Source organism: Eucyclogobius newberryi, unplaced genomic scaffold (genome assembly GCF_026437365.1).
Source record: "Eucyclogobius newberryi isolate DKJ021-1_F unplaced genomic scaffold, fEucNew1.0.hap1 SCAF_9, whole genome shotgun sequence".
NCBI classification, from domain to species: Eukaryota; Metazoa; Chordata; class Actinopteri; order Gobiiformes; family Gobiidae; genus Eucyclogobius; species Eucyclogobius newberryi.
Window position 1 is genome coordinate 5159965 of NW_027316532.1, and position 17897 is coordinate 5177861.

The 17897-nt window shown below is 39.6% G+C and overlaps 1 protein-coding gene across 1 annotated transcript in view; it reads right to left on the reverse strand.

Moving 5' to 3' along the window:
- LOC140353432 (inactive N-acetylated-alpha-linked acidic dipeptidase-like protein 2) overlaps positions 1-17223 on the reverse strand; it is a 440212-nt gene extending 422989 nt beyond the window's left edge. The window contains exon 1 of the mRNA XM_072437992.1: positions 17174-17223. The gene's annotated coding sequence lies outside the window, so the exon portion shown is untranslated. The remainder of the gene's footprint in view (positions 1-17173) is intronic.
- Between the last annotated feature and the right edge of the window lie 674 nt (positions 17224-17897).

Sequence of the window (17897 nt, forward strand, 5' to 3'; positions counted from 1 at the left end):
GGACTTTGCCATAAACATTGGGAAGAACGTTGAACTTCACCACAGTTTCACCAGTTTTTCAAAATTGTCCTTCCTATTTCTACATATTATTTGACAAGGGAGGAAAATGTGACTAAGAACCACCAATAAAATATTTTTGGACTAAACAAACAATGATTTTTCTTACCTCGTCTTTGCAGCATTTCATTACATATGTAAATACATATACAAGGTTGTAATGTAATTGCAATATCTGAATCAAAGTAAACTAAATGCTTGGGGATTGTTGTTGCCAGAGCTTAAAAAATAAAAACATTACACTGGCGAGCACAAAATCTAATATTTTCAAATCATAAATCAAGCCTATTCAACTCAGGGCCCGCGGGCCAGATCAGGCCCTCCAAGCAATCAGATGGCCAATGACCATCTTCGAAATATTTTTATTTTGTATTGTTTATTATTTGTCCCAAACATATAATACAAGTCATTCCTAAATGATCAGCATGGGGCTTTTTAATCAATTTGAAAGGTTTACAGCCAATCCTCAATAGAAACGTGTTCAGACTTTGGAATACATTACATTACATGTTCACTGATTAAAAGTCTGTATTGTCAATGAACTTTAACAAGACATTTTGTTTATGAAAAGACAAGTGCGTAAACGTAGAAAACAAAATCAATGAACATTAGATATTCACAAGGAAAAAGAGAACATAGTACATCAGAATCAGAAAAGGTTTATTGTCGTTGCTAATGAACAGAATTCACAAACAAAGGAACTTGCTTTGGTGATTCGGTGCAAATGCACTGTATTTCAAGCCAAACATGTATTTTTTTAAATGACTGGCAGTTGAACTGAGTCACTGTCACAGAATTGCCAATCAGAAAGCAATCAGAGCCACAGCAGGACGTTAAAAGCAGCGATGGTGTGATGGGAGAGAGAGAGAAGAGTGGAATCCCTGTGGAGAAGCCACGATACCAGCACAAGATCTCAGAAGAGAATGACTGCGGAGGCCTCATTGGTACTTAAGACTGTATTTAAAACTAATGACATCATGGAGAAAGGATCAATTGATAGATCAAAAGTAAAAGTAAAACCAACACGTTAAAGTAAAACCAACACAACATTGTCAAATTAAGGCTTAATAACAAAACGTTTACATAACAAATAAGGATGTTAACGGCATATCATAATGTCTTGAGTCTTGAGTAATTTTTCAAGATTTTGGGAAAATGGAAAAAAAAACTTGGTTGAATTTTGTATTTATTTATTTTCTACTGTCAAAGTGTTGGTACTAATTACAGCCTAAAGTCTTTTTGGGTATAATGCTTCAAGCTTGTTACACCTATTTTTGGGCAGTTTCTCTCGTGCTTTTTTGCAGAACCTCCAAAGCCAAATATGTTTGGTTGGTGAGTGTTGGTTCATTTTCAGATCCCTCCAGAGTTGTTCAATTGAGTCAATGTCTGGCCTCTGGGGCACACAAGGACATTCACAGGGTTGTCCTGTAGCCACTCCCTTGTTCTCCTGGCTGTGCGCTTAGGGTCGTTGTCTTGTTGGAAGATGAATCAGTCTGAGGTCCAGAGCGCTCTGGAGCAGGTTTTCATCAAGGATGTCTCTGTAACTGCTGCTTTCATCTATCTGTTGATCCTGACTCCCAGTTCCTGCTGCTGCACAGCATGATGCTGCCACCACCATGTTTCACTGTAGAGATGGTACTGACCTGGTGATGAGCGTGAGGACATGATGCTTGTTATTCAAGCCAAAGAGTTCAAGCTTTGTTTTATCAGATCAGAGATTTTTGTTTCTCATGGTCTGACTGTCCTTCAGGTGCCTTTTTGCACACTTCATGCAGGCAAGAATTCTAACAACCTTCCCTTTGCATTTGCATTGGTTCCTTCAAGATAGAAATGTGATGAAAAAGGTGAAACAAAGAAATTCAAATATCAGACTGATATTTAGAGCACATAAGGTTGAAGTAATCTGAACTAGCTTTACCAAACAAATTCAAGATAAATACTAATATTTGACCTTGTAATATGTGTAAATTCCGGACCATGTCGGCCTCGGTGAAACTGAGAAAAACCCCCAAAAAAGATGTTTTTTTTTTCAAAACGTGCAGAACGTGCTAGTTGAAGTTATGAATAAGCCCCTGTGTGCTTCAGATTTGTGCTTCAGTTTCTATGGCGAACAAAATGCCTAAAGATGACCATTTGCATAAATGTGTCCTTTTTTCTTAATTTTTTTGCCATGCAAGTAACTGTAAGTCATTATTTAAGTGTTAAATCTTGTGTTATTAGAAATGTTATCTGTGACTGAACAAAAAATATGTTTTTCAAAGCCAAAATGTGCAGCTGAACTTTGGCCTTTTGAATTGCCTCCATAATTAAACTATCCTTTATCCGCAGAGCGAAAGGCAAAGGTCAGGTGAGTTTGTGATCTAAAATCAAAATGTGCAATTGGTAATGACAGTTTTTGTTACTTGCTAAATGTGCACCGGGTAACCTTGACACTGTTGAAAATAAACTTCTTAACAGCATGCACAAACATCAGCAGCTGTGATATTAATGTGAAATTCATATTTTTACAATAATTATGCAGGGCTTGAACTTGAATTGATCTTATTTCAAAAGTGTGCCATCCACTGATCTACAGACAAGGAAGACTAACCAAACCAGCATTCAAGAGGGACACGTGTGCTTTTAAAGTTTATACACTTAGACGCGTAGGGCAGTCTTTTTCTGACCTGCCTGCCGCACCTGACCTGAAACCACCTGACAAAACTCACGGTGAATAATTGAGATGCTAGGAATGCATTAGGTAAGTGAGCAATTAAGACAATAACCATGACAGGTACAGCGCCTTTAAGACTTACTCTGATCAGTGGATGAATAATTAACAAAGGCATAAAGTGAATTAGCTTAGCTTTACAAAGTGCTTTAATAAAAAGGAAGCAGGGCTAAACTAGTACTATGCCAGGCCAAAAGAAGCCATTACCGCCACAAGTTGAGAACGACTACTATATAAATTCACATGGAAGAATCCAATTTGTTTTGTGGAAAATTATATGCTTGTTCCTCTGTCTGCTCTTCCCTCTTCCTCAAAAGGTCACGAGCTTAGTGTCTGAGTCACTAAAGTTAATCACCTTGCCTCCTCCGGCCCACAGTAGTCCCCGCACCCCCAACATAAATTATTGAGGAGTGAGTCCGAAATACAGCCTCCTCCTGCGCCGCTCGGCTCCATTTGTCCATTCGCTAAAGGTCAGTGCGCTGTGTTTTAGCCCCGGTCACTTTTTCAGAGCTCATTTGTAGCCCTCAACTCAAACCGCAGAAGGCAATAAGAGCGAGTCGGACGGAACAAGAAATGTCTCACGGAATATACAATGAGTGTGATGGAGAAGTGAGCAAGAAGTAAAGACGTCAGCTTCAATAGCATCTACTGTTTCAAAGGTTTTTTTTTTTTTTTAATCTGAAATGACTTGAATGTACGGTTTGCGCCAACAGGTTGCAGAGTGGTTTGGTTGAGCTCGGTAATGTCATATCGTGCAGCTAATGCCTTGAGCAGCTCAAACTGACTTACTTTGGAGGTTCTGAAGACACTGAATCAATAATCAATGATGACAGAGACATTGTTTGTGGAGTGGAAGCTGAACTTGGAGCTAAATGGAGCATTTTAGACTGACTGTCTGGCGACGCTTTCTCGTGCAGCTAACTTACCTATTTTGGTCAATAACGTGTTCCACGGTTACTAAAAAAGATCTGTCAAGTCACGTTCCCTTCGGACAAACAAACGCCAACGTGGTTTCGTGTGTCGAGGACATGTTTTACGGTCATAATCTCAATCATGTTCAAAAGCGGTCATGACACAGTGGAAAAGAGAGCAGGCCAAAGGTAAAGATGGAGAAATGCAGCATGTACCGCTGTGTCATCCGGCAAGAAAAAAAGCATCCTTCATTTCAATTTCTAACCATCCGTAACATTTTCTAGTTTTTTACGTATCATTTCTAGCTTTACAATGCATTAACATTTAGAATATGTGCCTTTTAAACATCCATATGCCATTGTAGGAACCAAAACTGATGTAAGGGGTTCTTTGACTCACGGACTCTGATTGGCTGAATGAACAAGAAAACAGTTTTTTCACCAGTTTGTTTGTCTGGAATCGTGATGTCGTGTGCTATTGGACAATACTTTCTTACCATCTATTTACTAGGCATTGTTATTACTTATGGTGATAACAAACCTTAGCATTTAGGACAAGATTTGATGAAGTTCAACCCAAAACATCCTGCAGCTATGGTGATCCTGACCAAGCCTAGTTCAATACCTGGAAATTAGTTCTCCAGTCCCACCGCTCCAGTGGTATTGAAGGACGGGTCCAATGCAGAGGACACATTTCACAACATTATTAGTCTTAACTAGTTTCAATGAAAGTTACCCGATGTCAATTGATATGAGGAGTCAGCAGATGCTCGTATCGGTATTGAAAAAAGGTGCATCGCCGCAGCCCTACTTCATCAACACAAAGCAGAGGGCAGTGCGGTCAGTGCAGTGAATAAGTCAAATGAGTGGCTTTAGGACAGATTCGACTGAGCCACGAGACCTTTATTCAGACATAGCTCTTCAACAGAACCCACAAAATGTTTGATATTGGGTTTATTCAGGCAGATTTTGGGGCGACTAGTAAAGTTTTTCACATAAAATGCTTGGTGTTAAACATGTACTTTATTTTAAAAGAAATTTACCATTTATGACACGATAAAAGCAGTTCCGGCAGCTCCCCACACTAATTCCTTGACAAAAGTATGTCTTACAAACTAAACGCAAGTACTGTACTGCTATATGACTATAGACTAAGAACAATTGATCTGAAGACCGCATTTGGCCCCTGGGCCACAGTTAGCCTGTTTTAGATCAATGTTGCAGTTTACAGTGAAAGTAAAATGTAAAATAATAATGTAAATAGCAGAATAATGCAAGAAGTTTTCTAGTGGCACTCTATTATATTACAATGTCCAACCTCTCATCCAGCTGCTCTTTAATACCACATGTAATTGACCCGCCTTTATCTGTAGCATCTCAGAACCTCTACTAGACAAGACAACGGATGGTTATCTTGTGGGACACGAGATGAAACTTGCTGCAAGTACATGGCAACCCCGCTCCATGGCCCCCGTATCAGCTTCCATTGTGAAGAGATGAGTTCTTATCAGCTGGCTGTAATAATACAGGGGCAGGTGGACCACAGACGATAACAAAGGAGGCGCAAGAGCTGTCGAAGATATGCCCCCCCCCCGCCCTGGATGCTCCTTTTGTGGGCCGAGGTACACATCAGATCGGGTTTCAGCGAGGAAAAAGGCAAAGAGGTGACAGGTGATAGCGCCGTGGCTCCAGGTCAGGCCTGTCAGAGGGGACAGGAGCAGACAGCACAGGAGACGGGGCTAACAGAGGAAATTCTTACTTGGGAAGAGACTAAAGGACAAAAATACTTTTCCAACATGTAGATATTTTCCACAGCATAACAAATATAAATACATGTATGGAGAGATGACAAGAGGTGACGATGGATCTATTGTCAACCCGAACTATAAGTCGCACCGAGTATAAGTCGCACCAGCCAAAAAATGCATAATAGTGAAGAAAAAAACATGAATAAGTCGCACTGGAGTATGAAATGCAGTTGCAAGTGTGAAAATAACAACATAATATCACATATAAGTCGCTCTAGAGTATAAGTATATAAGTATAAATATAAGTATAAGTCGTACCCCGGCCAAAATTATGAAAAAAGGTGCGACTTATAGTACGGAAAATACGGTTTATATATTTCTCCCCAATTCATTGAAGTAAGTTAATCCAAATAAAATGTATTTATTTTCCGTTATCTATTTGAATATATTCTTGGTGGCCTTAATAATTGTAGTTGTTGACTGTTAATCATTGACTGAAGTTCGGGAGCTGGACCACGCCTCTACTTCCTACTCCTCCTCCCGCAACCACTTTTTAACCACACCTCTAATTATCCAGAAGCCATATTTATACCGGCCTATCCCAGCATCTTTCGTTGTCTCTGCTCTCTCGACCCCGCCCTCGGACCCCATGTCTCCATCATCGTCACCTTAACACATCACCATCTAAGGAGGTGGGGTTCTGAATGGTATCTGAGACGGAGCCCTCATCCCGAGTCTCTACCCAGCCAACTCTAATCAGTCCATCATCGATCATCATAGTCATAACTATTTTCAATAAACATTCTCTCAAATTCCATTGTTGTGGCGTGGTCCTTGCAAGTGAAATCCTCTTAAAATGCAAAGGCCCTCAGACGTTTTCCAAAGTTTATTCCTTTTGTCAACCATCTGATAAAGAGAACTATTATTTACGCTCCTGGACATTTAAAACATAAAGTGGATGGATATGGATGGATGGATGCTTTAGCTTTGAAAAGGAAATTGTTACAGTGCAAGAAAAGTCCTGTCAGTACATTCCTCTTTATGTTTATCCAGGAATTTGAAATCTGATTTTCTTTTGTGCAGAGCTTGAGACCACTAATAATCAGAGTAAATCAGTTTCAGCTTCACAAAGAGGACAACATTATTTTTATTCTTTACTTTACTCTAATGTACATTGTTTTACATTTGTATAAACTGTACTGTGTTTTTACCTCATTACTTGTCATCACTTTGAATTGCAGTTGTATGAATTGTGCTTTATAAATAAATTTGATTTTGATTTATTTAAAAAAAATAAGCTTGTATATTCGTGGTGAAAAGCATTAGATTTGTCTGTGACTGCATTCTATGTGACGTTGAGGGTTTTATTTCATTTTTAGTGACTGGTTTAAAGCAGGGGAAATAACAGTCAGCAGCATCAGCTCTGATAGAAAAATAAAGCCTCATATAAATTGTAGATTATTATATATTCCTGAAGGTCACGGATATGGACAGCTCTAGTCCAGAGAACAGGCAGAACACGGAGCAGCAGCAGCTTCAGTGTCCGTCCCCTCTGCTCTGAGAGTGAGAGACAAAGACAAACAGATGTGAGGGGTCCTTATTAATACAGCTTAAAACGATGCTGATATTTGCACTCTTTAAAGAGCGATCATGATGAAGTGTGTGATAGATGTGCTGATACTGCTGCCTCTCCACCACCCGTGTCATACAACTGACTAAAGGGACGGGGCTGTCTGTCCCGAGACACAGCCTACCGTCTCTGAGGACAAACTCTGATTGTCCCAGCCTCTATTTTTTCCTCCCTGGTACAACGGGACAGTGTTAGTCTCAAGCCCTGATTTATAGACTTGAAAACAGCATATAAGTACATGCTTTGTGAGGCTCAGAGAAGCAGAGCAGAGAAGACAACCTTGTAAACAAGATTAATGAAACAATGAAGCTAAATAAGATAAGATAAGATAAGATATTCCTTTATTGTCCCACATGGGGAAATTCCATTGATGCAACGCAGGTAGATACAGAGGTAGATCCAGAAGAAAAGAACAAATAACTTATAGGAAGTTTGAAAAACACTCTCAGTAGAAGATCTCTTATAAAAATCTTAGGATGTCCGACGGGATAACGTGACGATCTCCGGGTAAGACGACTGTTCTCCGCAGTTTCATGAGTTCCTCCTTTGTGCAAACGCGGTACGGCGCCGGCCGGGGGGGCGCAGGGGGGCCGGGGGGGCTCGGAGCCAGGGCACATCGCGATGACACGAAAACACTCAATCCAGCCGAACAAAGTCAAAACAAGTTGAATTAAAGCGATTCCAGTGCGTGTCCCGATCGTTCATGAAGTTCCTCTTTTATATAAACGTGTACCGGCGGCATACTGTACGTCAGGACGGCCGGAGGGCGCGGGGGGGCCGGGGGCTAGCTCAGAGCTAGCGCACATCACGACGAAAACACTCAATAATCCAGCCGAACAAAGTCAAAAACAAGTTAAATTAAAGCGATTCCAGCACGTGTCCCTATTGTACAAGTAAAGTACAATTTTTTTTTACAAAATACAAAAGATAAAGCACAATAAGTGTGAAAAAAGAGTGAGAAAAGAGCGGAGCGTTAAATACAACTCATGTGTGTTTATGATGAAGGAAAATGCTGGTTAAAATCTTCAAAAAGTAAATTTTGCACAATATGTGTATACCCTTTAATATAAACACTTTTACGACATAAATAGTTCTCCAATCCAGTGGTCTTATGTATCTTTAAAGTCCATTCGACTTTAAGACTTATTCTCAACATATGGAATAGTTCAGTAATCAAATCTGACATCGACAGATAACATTTTTCGGCCTGATTAAACCTTTATGTTCACAATTTACATGAATTTGTCTTCTAGTTAAGTAAAAGACCAAGGCTATGTAGTCCAAAAAGTATCATCCACATCTCGAGTAATAACGAACTCTGGACAGCAGAGTAAATCCCAACATTTCCAGTGAGAACTCTCCACCAACCAGAACAGAGGGTCAGCAGGGCCAGTTTTCAAGATTAAACTTCGACTGGGTACTCAAACTGCCTTGAACAACACTATAGATTTTCCCCTCATGTCAATTTTCAGATTGACATATTTCTCTCCCACCGGCTCTGAACTCTTTGTGTTAGAAATAGTCCATTCAAACCTGTTCATTTGACTTGATTAATTGTCGGGAAGAATCTATTCGGCTGATATATACGTTTTTCAGATTTGAAATAAGTATTTATTGAAATCATTGGTCCAAGTCGTGTTTGGAACCAAAAAAATCAATATTTCAACCAGTGGCAACACAATGGACTCAAGTCCAAAAGACGTCAAGGTAGGACATTTAATATCTGACCAGGAGAACTGTAAAGAGTAAGAAATATTCTCTTTAGAAAATGATTTGAATAAAGTCATGTTTCTTCACTGAGCATGTTGTAAATTCTAAATCCCTGTTAGAATGGTACATTGGAGAAACTGTGGTTGCCAAATAGCACATCACGATCATGTGTTCCGGGACTGCCCTATAAAAACTGGACAGAGATTAACAAGACACTACAAACTTCAACATTGACATTCTATTTGACTTTAAAACAATACATTTCGGATGTAAAACCTCAACAATGGAGGTGATAGATGGATACCACCTGAGAAATGTACTTTTTTTGGCTGCAGCAAGAATAAAGAGATTGGATGACTGGGACATCCAATCTCTGTCAAGGACTGGACTAAAATAACATTTGCTAAATAGGAAAAAAAAACACTTGGGACAAAGGGGAAACTTACATTGGGGGATGGATGTCAGACTGACTTTAGTTTAGACTTTGTTTTAGTCTTTTCACTCTTGTTTTTCATTGTAATAATTTGTTCCATTTCCGTTATGAAAGAAAAGATAAAAGAAAAGCCTGTTTACTCGCTTCATATAGGACGGCTTTGCCTTCTCCTTTCTTAAATAGTCCTAGTAAAATGTTTTGCCATTGTGATAATAAATCATCTATAATGAGACATTTTGGGATGTCCTGACTCCTGATGACGAGATCCAGATTACGTCCCTATCGTGTATTTATGTAACTTATTGGCGTCAGAGGTTTATTTTGACTTTAAGTGTCTATATCCTGTGTTTCCCTGCTGAAAAGAGTCTGGAGAGGCTCAATAAACGCAGAGAACTCAATTCCAACTTAATTTGAGGAGGAGGGACTATTATGCAGGATTACTGAAACACAAGTAAGGTTTTTGACAAGGTCCTCTATGTACATGATGTGCGTGGTTGGCTACCTTCTTGTCTCCACAGAGTTATGGCTTTAACTTGAAAGTTTCACATAATGGCATAAACCGCTCCTATTTACTAGTGATTTAATTCCTCTAAAATATCTTGAAAAAAACTATCAAGTTTGAATCCAGCTCTTGACAAATTTGCTGCATGTCCTTCCCTTTGTCCTGTCCAAAAAATCCTTAATTAAACAAAAAAATGAGTTGCATCCCAGTATCTTAGCCTTAAAGTCAGATAATGCGGAACACTCTTGGCAAAGCAGTAACATTTCGATGAAAACTACCAGGTTGTGAAGTCTCCACCAGAAAAGCAATGCAATAAAATCTGCTTGAAGCTCTGCAGATGCCATTTTGGCTCGGAGCGTTTTGTTGCTGAAGTAAAAGTATTCTGGGGGATAAACTGCCCCAAGCTCTTTGACCAGGACTCTCTTTGTGGAGCTGTCTGTCTCATCTTGCCACTGAATGTTCTCTAAGCTTTTGCTGTCACATCAAAAATCTCCCAGAATCCCCAGCTGGTGGCAGGCTGGGTCCCTCGGGATCCCGTAGGCTTTGGGCGAGTTAGAAAGAGCCAGACTATGAAAAGATTAAAGACACAAACATTTGGTGGCAGCTAACTTTTAACTGTGGGGTTTTAAAGACAGGCTGTCAGAAAATATTGCAAATACAATTTTTTAAAGATGTAGACTTTTAGACTTTGTTTAATAAGTGTGAAAAGACACACAGACATGAAATAGTATTACATGCGTGCATAGCATATTTAGCAAATGTATGCTAATAGGTAGGTAATAAAACACATGAAAGATTATAATACTACATTATTTGTAAAAGGAGACAAGCAAATCACTCAAATCATTACCAAAAGAAAACCATTGATTGTTTTGGACTTTTTCATTTGGTTCTGGGCAAAGCGGTTGAAGTCGTGACCATAGCTTAAGCTGTGGTCTGGCATAAGTACAACTAATTCAAATCGAGTCACAACTGAGTTTTCAACTGATGCTGTTGACATGGCGTTATCCCCAAAAAGAAAACGGATTGTTCAATATTAAAATAGCATTGCAATAGCATTTAGCCTGCAGCTACCTTTAGCATTCTTGGATACTCATATGAATTTGTGCAGTTGTTGGAGCACTCTTTTCTCCTTTGTGCCTTTGAGTACAATAGACTATACATCCTAAAGTCCACGATTGCTCTAATAGTTGTTGAACAGTGGGTGAGTCTTTTCCATTAAAATGAATAGATGACTCAGCCCATGGAGGTCCGTTAATGGGCTTTGCCCCGGATGCCGACAGTATCTACTGAAGAACCCAACTTTTCTTTTCTTTATTAATTTGTCACATTTGTATTTTCCCTCAGATATGTGACAAAAACACACTGCTACACTCAGCCATGTGAGTCATTATATGGGATAAGAGCTGATTGTTCATTCTGTTTCACTTCTCCGTCTGAGAAAACAGTTCTAAAGCTTTGCTAGTGGCCAAAAGCTGTGTGCAATTGAATGCTAGAAATGTTCCAAAGAGTTTGAGAGAACTAGGAATGAGTTCCAGAACAGGTCTACCTCATCTTTAAAGGTAAACTATACTATAGACCACTGTTGTGGTCATAAACCTGCTTGTCTCTATAGAGATTATATTGAAAAAACACAAATTATAAAGTACACCTTAAGGGGAAAATGTATATCCAGCCATGCAGCATCAGAACGTGCAAAATGAGAACAAAGCAAACATCTGGAAATCTCCAAAATATATCAACAAACTCAGAAAACTAATACAAAAAACAAACCAAATCTATGTACTGTATGTAAGAAGTTACTATCATATAGAAATTGTATTTTGTAATATTTTTGTTTATACCTTGCCTTACTGCTTTTTTCCACATACATATGCATTCAAAAGTTGTCATAGTAAAGACAACATCTGATCTGATCTGGACTCCACACATACTAAAAGGGCAGTTATAGTACAAACGTTAAGGCGGTGTATTTAACAGAAGAAACATAATTCAAGGTGAGCTGCAAAGCATCTCACAAACTGAAATATTGTGGATTTTATAGACAGCAGTGATGGCACCATTTACTCAAACTCAATTGGACCTAATATTTCTACATGGATTTCTACAATTCGATTAGATGGTTACATGATTATGGCTGCTGGCTGTTTGATATATTCTCAATACAACACAAGATGTGCTGTGGACAGCTGCTGTCAATACTGCTCCTGGTAGAACATGTTGAATAGAAATATATATTAACTGGACAATATTGACTGTAGTCCTCGCCCTGACATTTCATTATTACATGGCTATTCCCGGTTTGCTTCATATTAAATGTGTAGAGTAATCAATCTTGATCAAATATTTGGAAAATTAGTTCCCGGATGATGGCTGCTTGGCTTAGTCATGTCTGTCGGTCAAATCTGTTGGATTTATCGGTCTATATTACAAGTGCACCTGGGGAGATTTGATCATTCTGCATGGGAGCAGTCATTTAATGAGCTTGGACACTTATTTCAGGAACATGTCTAAGAGACTAAAGAAGAGCAACATCACAAGAACCGGGCTAGCCATACTAGGCTATTTGAAGAGCACAATTCAAACACATGGCAATTCACAGTGCGTCACCCAACAAGAAAAAAATGCATTCATTCATTTCAGTCATATGCACAGCTAAACAAAACAGTTTTTAGCTTAGATTTGAACAGACATGCATTTTAACACTTCCCTGGAGTCATGCCATGTCTCAGCCTGCTTCAAGTCGTCCATCATTGTCCTTGTCCCCAAGAAGCCCCGGATTACTGGACTTAATGACTACAGACCTGTGGCGCTGACGTCTTTAGTCATGAAGTCATTTGAAGGCCTGGTCCTCCCCCCTGCTGTACCCCCTGCAGTTCACCTACAGAGCCAACAGGTCTGTGGACGACGCCATCAACCTGGCACTCCACTTCACCCTGCAGCATCTGGACTCCCCGGGAACCTATGCCAGGATCCTGTTTGTGGACTTCAGCTCTGCATTCAACACCATCCTCCCTGCTCTGCTCCAGGACAAGCTCTCCCAGCTCAACGTGCCTGACTCCACCTGCAGGTGGATCACTGACTTCCTGAAGGATCGGAGGCAGTGTGTGCGGCTGGGGAAGAATGTCTCAAAAATAAGTACTTTTCGCGAGCGCCGTCCCAGCTCCATCCTTCAACCTCAGCCCAGCGAGAACACTGCTCAGGAAATCCCTTTTTTGAACCTGGAGCTTTGACTTGCGCCTTTTCCTTTTCTGTGCCCTCACCGAATCATAATTTTTAAATTTTTACCTTGTGCTTATTTAAAAAAAAAAAGTTGCCTTCATTGGGGCTATGGCGTCATTCAAAATTCAAAACACTAAATGAAACAGAGGTCAACAAATTATTTACATTAAAACATGAGAAAAAGTTTATCATTTCTAGAAACATCAGAATAATTTATGTGTCTCAACTGCAGGACCAGCCGGTGGTTTGGGAAAAACAGACAAAAAAGACAAGAACTGATCAGACAGAGCAGCATCGACCACATTGACATTTGAAATATTAGCCCCCTTTGTTATTAGGAGATCTAGCTGTGGGTGGGGTCACTCACTGGGGACAGCATCAAGCTCTTCTGTCACAAATATTATCAACATACACATTGCAAATGCACAGTGTAATGACCAAACCATCAAAGTCCGTGCATAAAACTGAAAGCATCTCAGTGAAATCATCAATCAAGCCTCCCCAGCACAGCCAAAGTTGGCTGTGCTGGGGAGGCTTGTATAAAACAATACAGAGAATGGATGGAAACTGTTTTAGCTCCATTTGAAAGGAAACATACTCAAATGATGAAAACATCGCAAAGAAAAACTTGTGGGTAAGTAATCGCTAAAGATTGAGCAGACCCCGCCCCCCTTTTTGTTTTCTCGTGTTTAAGCAGATTCTATTAGAACTACATTTCCTGTGTTTTTGTCAAGCCATGTTTCAGTTAAAAACACAAAATCAAGATTATAAGGAGAAATACAATTATTAATAAAGAGTGATTTGTTACATAAGGATCTGACATTTAGCACAGCAAGTTTCAGACTAGTTTCAGTGGGACTGGGCCTTATCTTTTCACAGGGAATATAGATCACATTTCTCAGATTGGGCAGCCTGACTCGCATTTTGTTTTCCCATCTGTGTGATGTGACTACAGAAATAGTACTAGGGGGGGCCGTTTTTACACAGGGCCCCGGGTTACTAAAACTAAACTAGCTTGCCACGCTGCCTCGCTGGCCCCCACCTCTGCCCACACTAACTCCGGGCCGGGCACTGCTCCGGAGGAGACTAGAAGCGAGATGAACCCGCGGCTCAGTGGGAAATAACTGATACGATTACAAAGGCAATAGAGGCAAAGATACAGTAGATGCAGCCCTTCAATGATTTGAAACCCAGGACTGGCGAACTGGACAGCCGAGCCACATAGACTGAAAATGGACTCTTATCCCATACTTAAAGAAATAATAGAGTTTTTTTTAGCCGATTTCAGAGCCCAAGCGACCCTTTTTTTGCTAGGCCCTTTTTCTAAAATGCGCATGCGCACACTCACCTCCCACCCTCTTGTTTCCAAGAGGCTGCCCACCATCAAACCTTGTGCGGAAGCACACAACAGCCCCGCTGCTACACGTGCGTTTGTTTATTAGCGCGACGGATCGCATCGCATCTCTCGTCTCCGCAGATCCAGCTCGAACACAGTCTTTCTCTGTCGTCATTTTTGTACTGTACACTGAAGGAACTCGCTAATCACACACCAGCATCAACCACGCATGTGCAGCCAGGGAAACGTGCTGCTATCCTGGGAATGAGGCTGCAGGTGTGCAGTAGGACACAGGGAATGATTGACATGTGGGAGAACCACTGGGCTGTCCACACCACGAGGAAATGAGACAAACATCCTCTTTTATTCCTTTAAGTCTAAGTTAAAGGAATGAAGGAGGTTGAAGTTTACCATAACTGAAAAATGACTTTATTTTAGCTCAAATCAGAGCGTTGCTGTGGTGCCGGTTACTCGGATTAACTAATAAATTAAATTTAACAGCCCTAATTCAAATGTAAATGTATTCTGTTTTTTCCAGGAGTTAAGATGATAAAGAGACAGACATAGTACTTTATATTATTTTGGATAACTCCATTTCCTCCGCTGATCGGCTACATGTTTGTCATGACAAAAATTCCCTTTAGGGTTGAATAAAAGTAATTCTGATTCTGCTGGTATAAGGTCACAAATTAATATTGTTGAAACAAATAATAACTTGTGTTTGTGTATAACATTTTTGTATCAAAATCAGGCTTTTCTTTAGTATCAGAATTGAGATTGGACGACACTCATGACAGCGTTTCTCATAAATTAGATAATTGAACTATAGACAATACAAACAAATCCCAGCACAGATTTTCGGGTCTGTGAATGATTTGAAAAATAATAATAATAATCTAAATACAATGCAAACAGCACATTAATATTTTTTTTAATTTTGAATTGCTTTGCTGCTTTCACCAAAGTAATATACACTCTGTACAGGTCATTTAAGTCTGAACAGCTTCTTTGTAGTGGCATTCATCTCTTTTGTTCATTGCCCTCCTTCACCAGCTCTGACTCCTGTCCAGGGTCTATCAGACTGGAGTTTGTCTGAGTGCGCACTTGTCTTGGAGGCTGTGAATTCTTGAGCAACTCAGTATCCTTTCATCAGCAACTTCACTCACATAAAAGTACAATAATCTACCTCCTTTAACTCCACTTTAAAAGGTGCAATGATTCTCTTCTGGCACAAAAATGGTTCACCATAAAGAAGATTTTGAAGAAGAATTGTTCAGTGCAAGTCGAGTTGAAAAGCACAGACAGGTATCATAAGAGTTATCACAAGAGAACGAAGGGCCAATTATTTTATCGGAGTAGACCTCAGATGACCACAAGAACATGTCAGATCAGTACAAACATACTGTAGATAGTTAGGATGGAAAGAAAGTAAAATACAACTTGATTTGTGGTTAACGGTTTCAAATAATAGCATATTGTTGCAATACTAAAGTCCATTTGATTCCTTCTGCCTCATCATGATGACTTTCAACACATTTATATACAAAATCTAGGTCAGTCTAGGTCAGGTTTGTCTTGGTTTGGTCCTTTTGAATTCTGGTAAAGTCCTGTTGTAGCCTCAGTTTGGTCCTGTTGTAGTTCTGGTTTATCTATGGTCTAGTTCAGGTTTAGTCACATCTGATAGTCTACAAAACATGAAAAACAAATTCATTTTAAACAGTTTGCAGTGGTCTAAATGTTTTGCTCACAAACAAATGCATTCCTAGCATCCTAATTATTTACTGCGCTAATAGCATGTCAAAAGCCCACTTACTGATTCCCGGAGAATAAAACGCTCTATAATTAGATGCAGACATCACACAATGGATTCCTTTACACATGAATAGGTGCTTTTACAATAGATCAGTACAAACTGTACTGTGGCAAAGCAGATTTTACTCTGTTAAAGTATATGAAATAAAAAAATCAGATACAGTCCCTTTAAAGAACACTCAAAAATGGGTACTGCACATTATTTTACTTGAGCAGAATGATAATCTTATACTACTACAAGGCTTAAACTTTCACTTGAATAAATGATGACTTAAGCCACTACAGAAACTACTCATTGCTCTACTCATCTCTGCTCCGTAAACAGGAGTAACTCTTAAGAACTCAAGTTGTTTCAAGTAATACACACTTAACTCCACTCAAGTGTTTCAAGGTCACTTGAGCTGGACCATCGTGTCAACATGCATTTTTCATTTACTAAGCACCAAAATAATAACAGGTTTCTACCTGTTAAGATTTTGTCAAACATTTTTGTTTAACACTTTTAAAGAAATTAAAAGCATTGATTTAAAAAAAAAAAAAATCTATGTTTACATTATGGTTGACCTCGCCTGCAGTGAAAGTAGGCGTGACAAGTTAATTGACTAATCAGAAATAATCAATGATTCGTATAATTGTGAAGAAATCATGATGACTTGATAATTGTTCCCGAGAATTCATTTTGCTGACAAGATTGTTATGAGCAGGCTTAAATCTCCAAAAAAGGAGGAGGAGCTTGTTTCCAGGGCTATGATATCACACACGTGGCATGAAACATATAATTTAAAATGGATTTTGTTCATAAGTATGGTTTTAACTTTCCATTTCTATGATTTCTATGGAATTGTGCAGGAGACATGCCAACTCCATAAAGTTACAAACTTTGCCTTTAGTATTGCACTGAAACAATTAATGAAGCGTTTTAGAAAATATGCCAAAGCGATTCCAAAAATAAATGAATAAATAAATGCAATTGCAATTTTGTCAATAAACATGTATCGTTGTATCACCACAGTCAAAAAATACAAAATGCCAAAGCCGCACAATATGAAACTGAAACCACAGCAGCACTAGTAAGATATACTGGTACTATCTGTTTCATTACCTTGGAGTGGAGCAGGCCGGCCCCCTGCGCTGCCCCCCTGCTTCTTCACACAAGAGCGAGCGTGCTAACCGCTAACGCTGGTGCTCCCGGCGTTTCCCTCCACCTCACCCACGCTTCACCTGTTCGCCTAGCCTTAGCCTCTAGTGTTGTTGTTTGGTTTTTTCCCCTGCCGTTTGCTAGCCTGTGGCATTAGCGTTAGCCCTGCCTCCCTGCATGCTCGCACTGATCCGACCTGTTTTGTCAGAGTGTCTCCCAGGTGAGGGCTTGGGAGTGCAGGCTGCTCACAGTGTCACATGCACCGGCTCACCCACTGTGTGCCCAGATAATGGTGTTTTTAACCTGAAAACTCCCAAAGGACACAACACAAGACCGGACTCCAGAGCTATAACAGTAACACGCTGAACTTTACAGGGTTTACAGGTACGGGTTTTGAAAAAGGTTAATGCTGAGTGGAGAAAAAGAGCAACAACAACAACAAAAAATACTGGGAAAAACAAGAGCTACGCAGTTATTTCAAAATGGTCAAATCAAGGATGTTATTTTTGTTTCAATAACTGCTAGTAACAATAATACATATTATGGCTCTTAGTACTAGGGTTGCTGCAGCTGTTACAACTACATGTTCTACTACAGTATTAGCCAACTACTGCATCTATTACTACAACTACTGTTATTTGTAGTAGTTTTAATCAGAGTAATTCCTCATTTGAACTTCTTTGTTCAG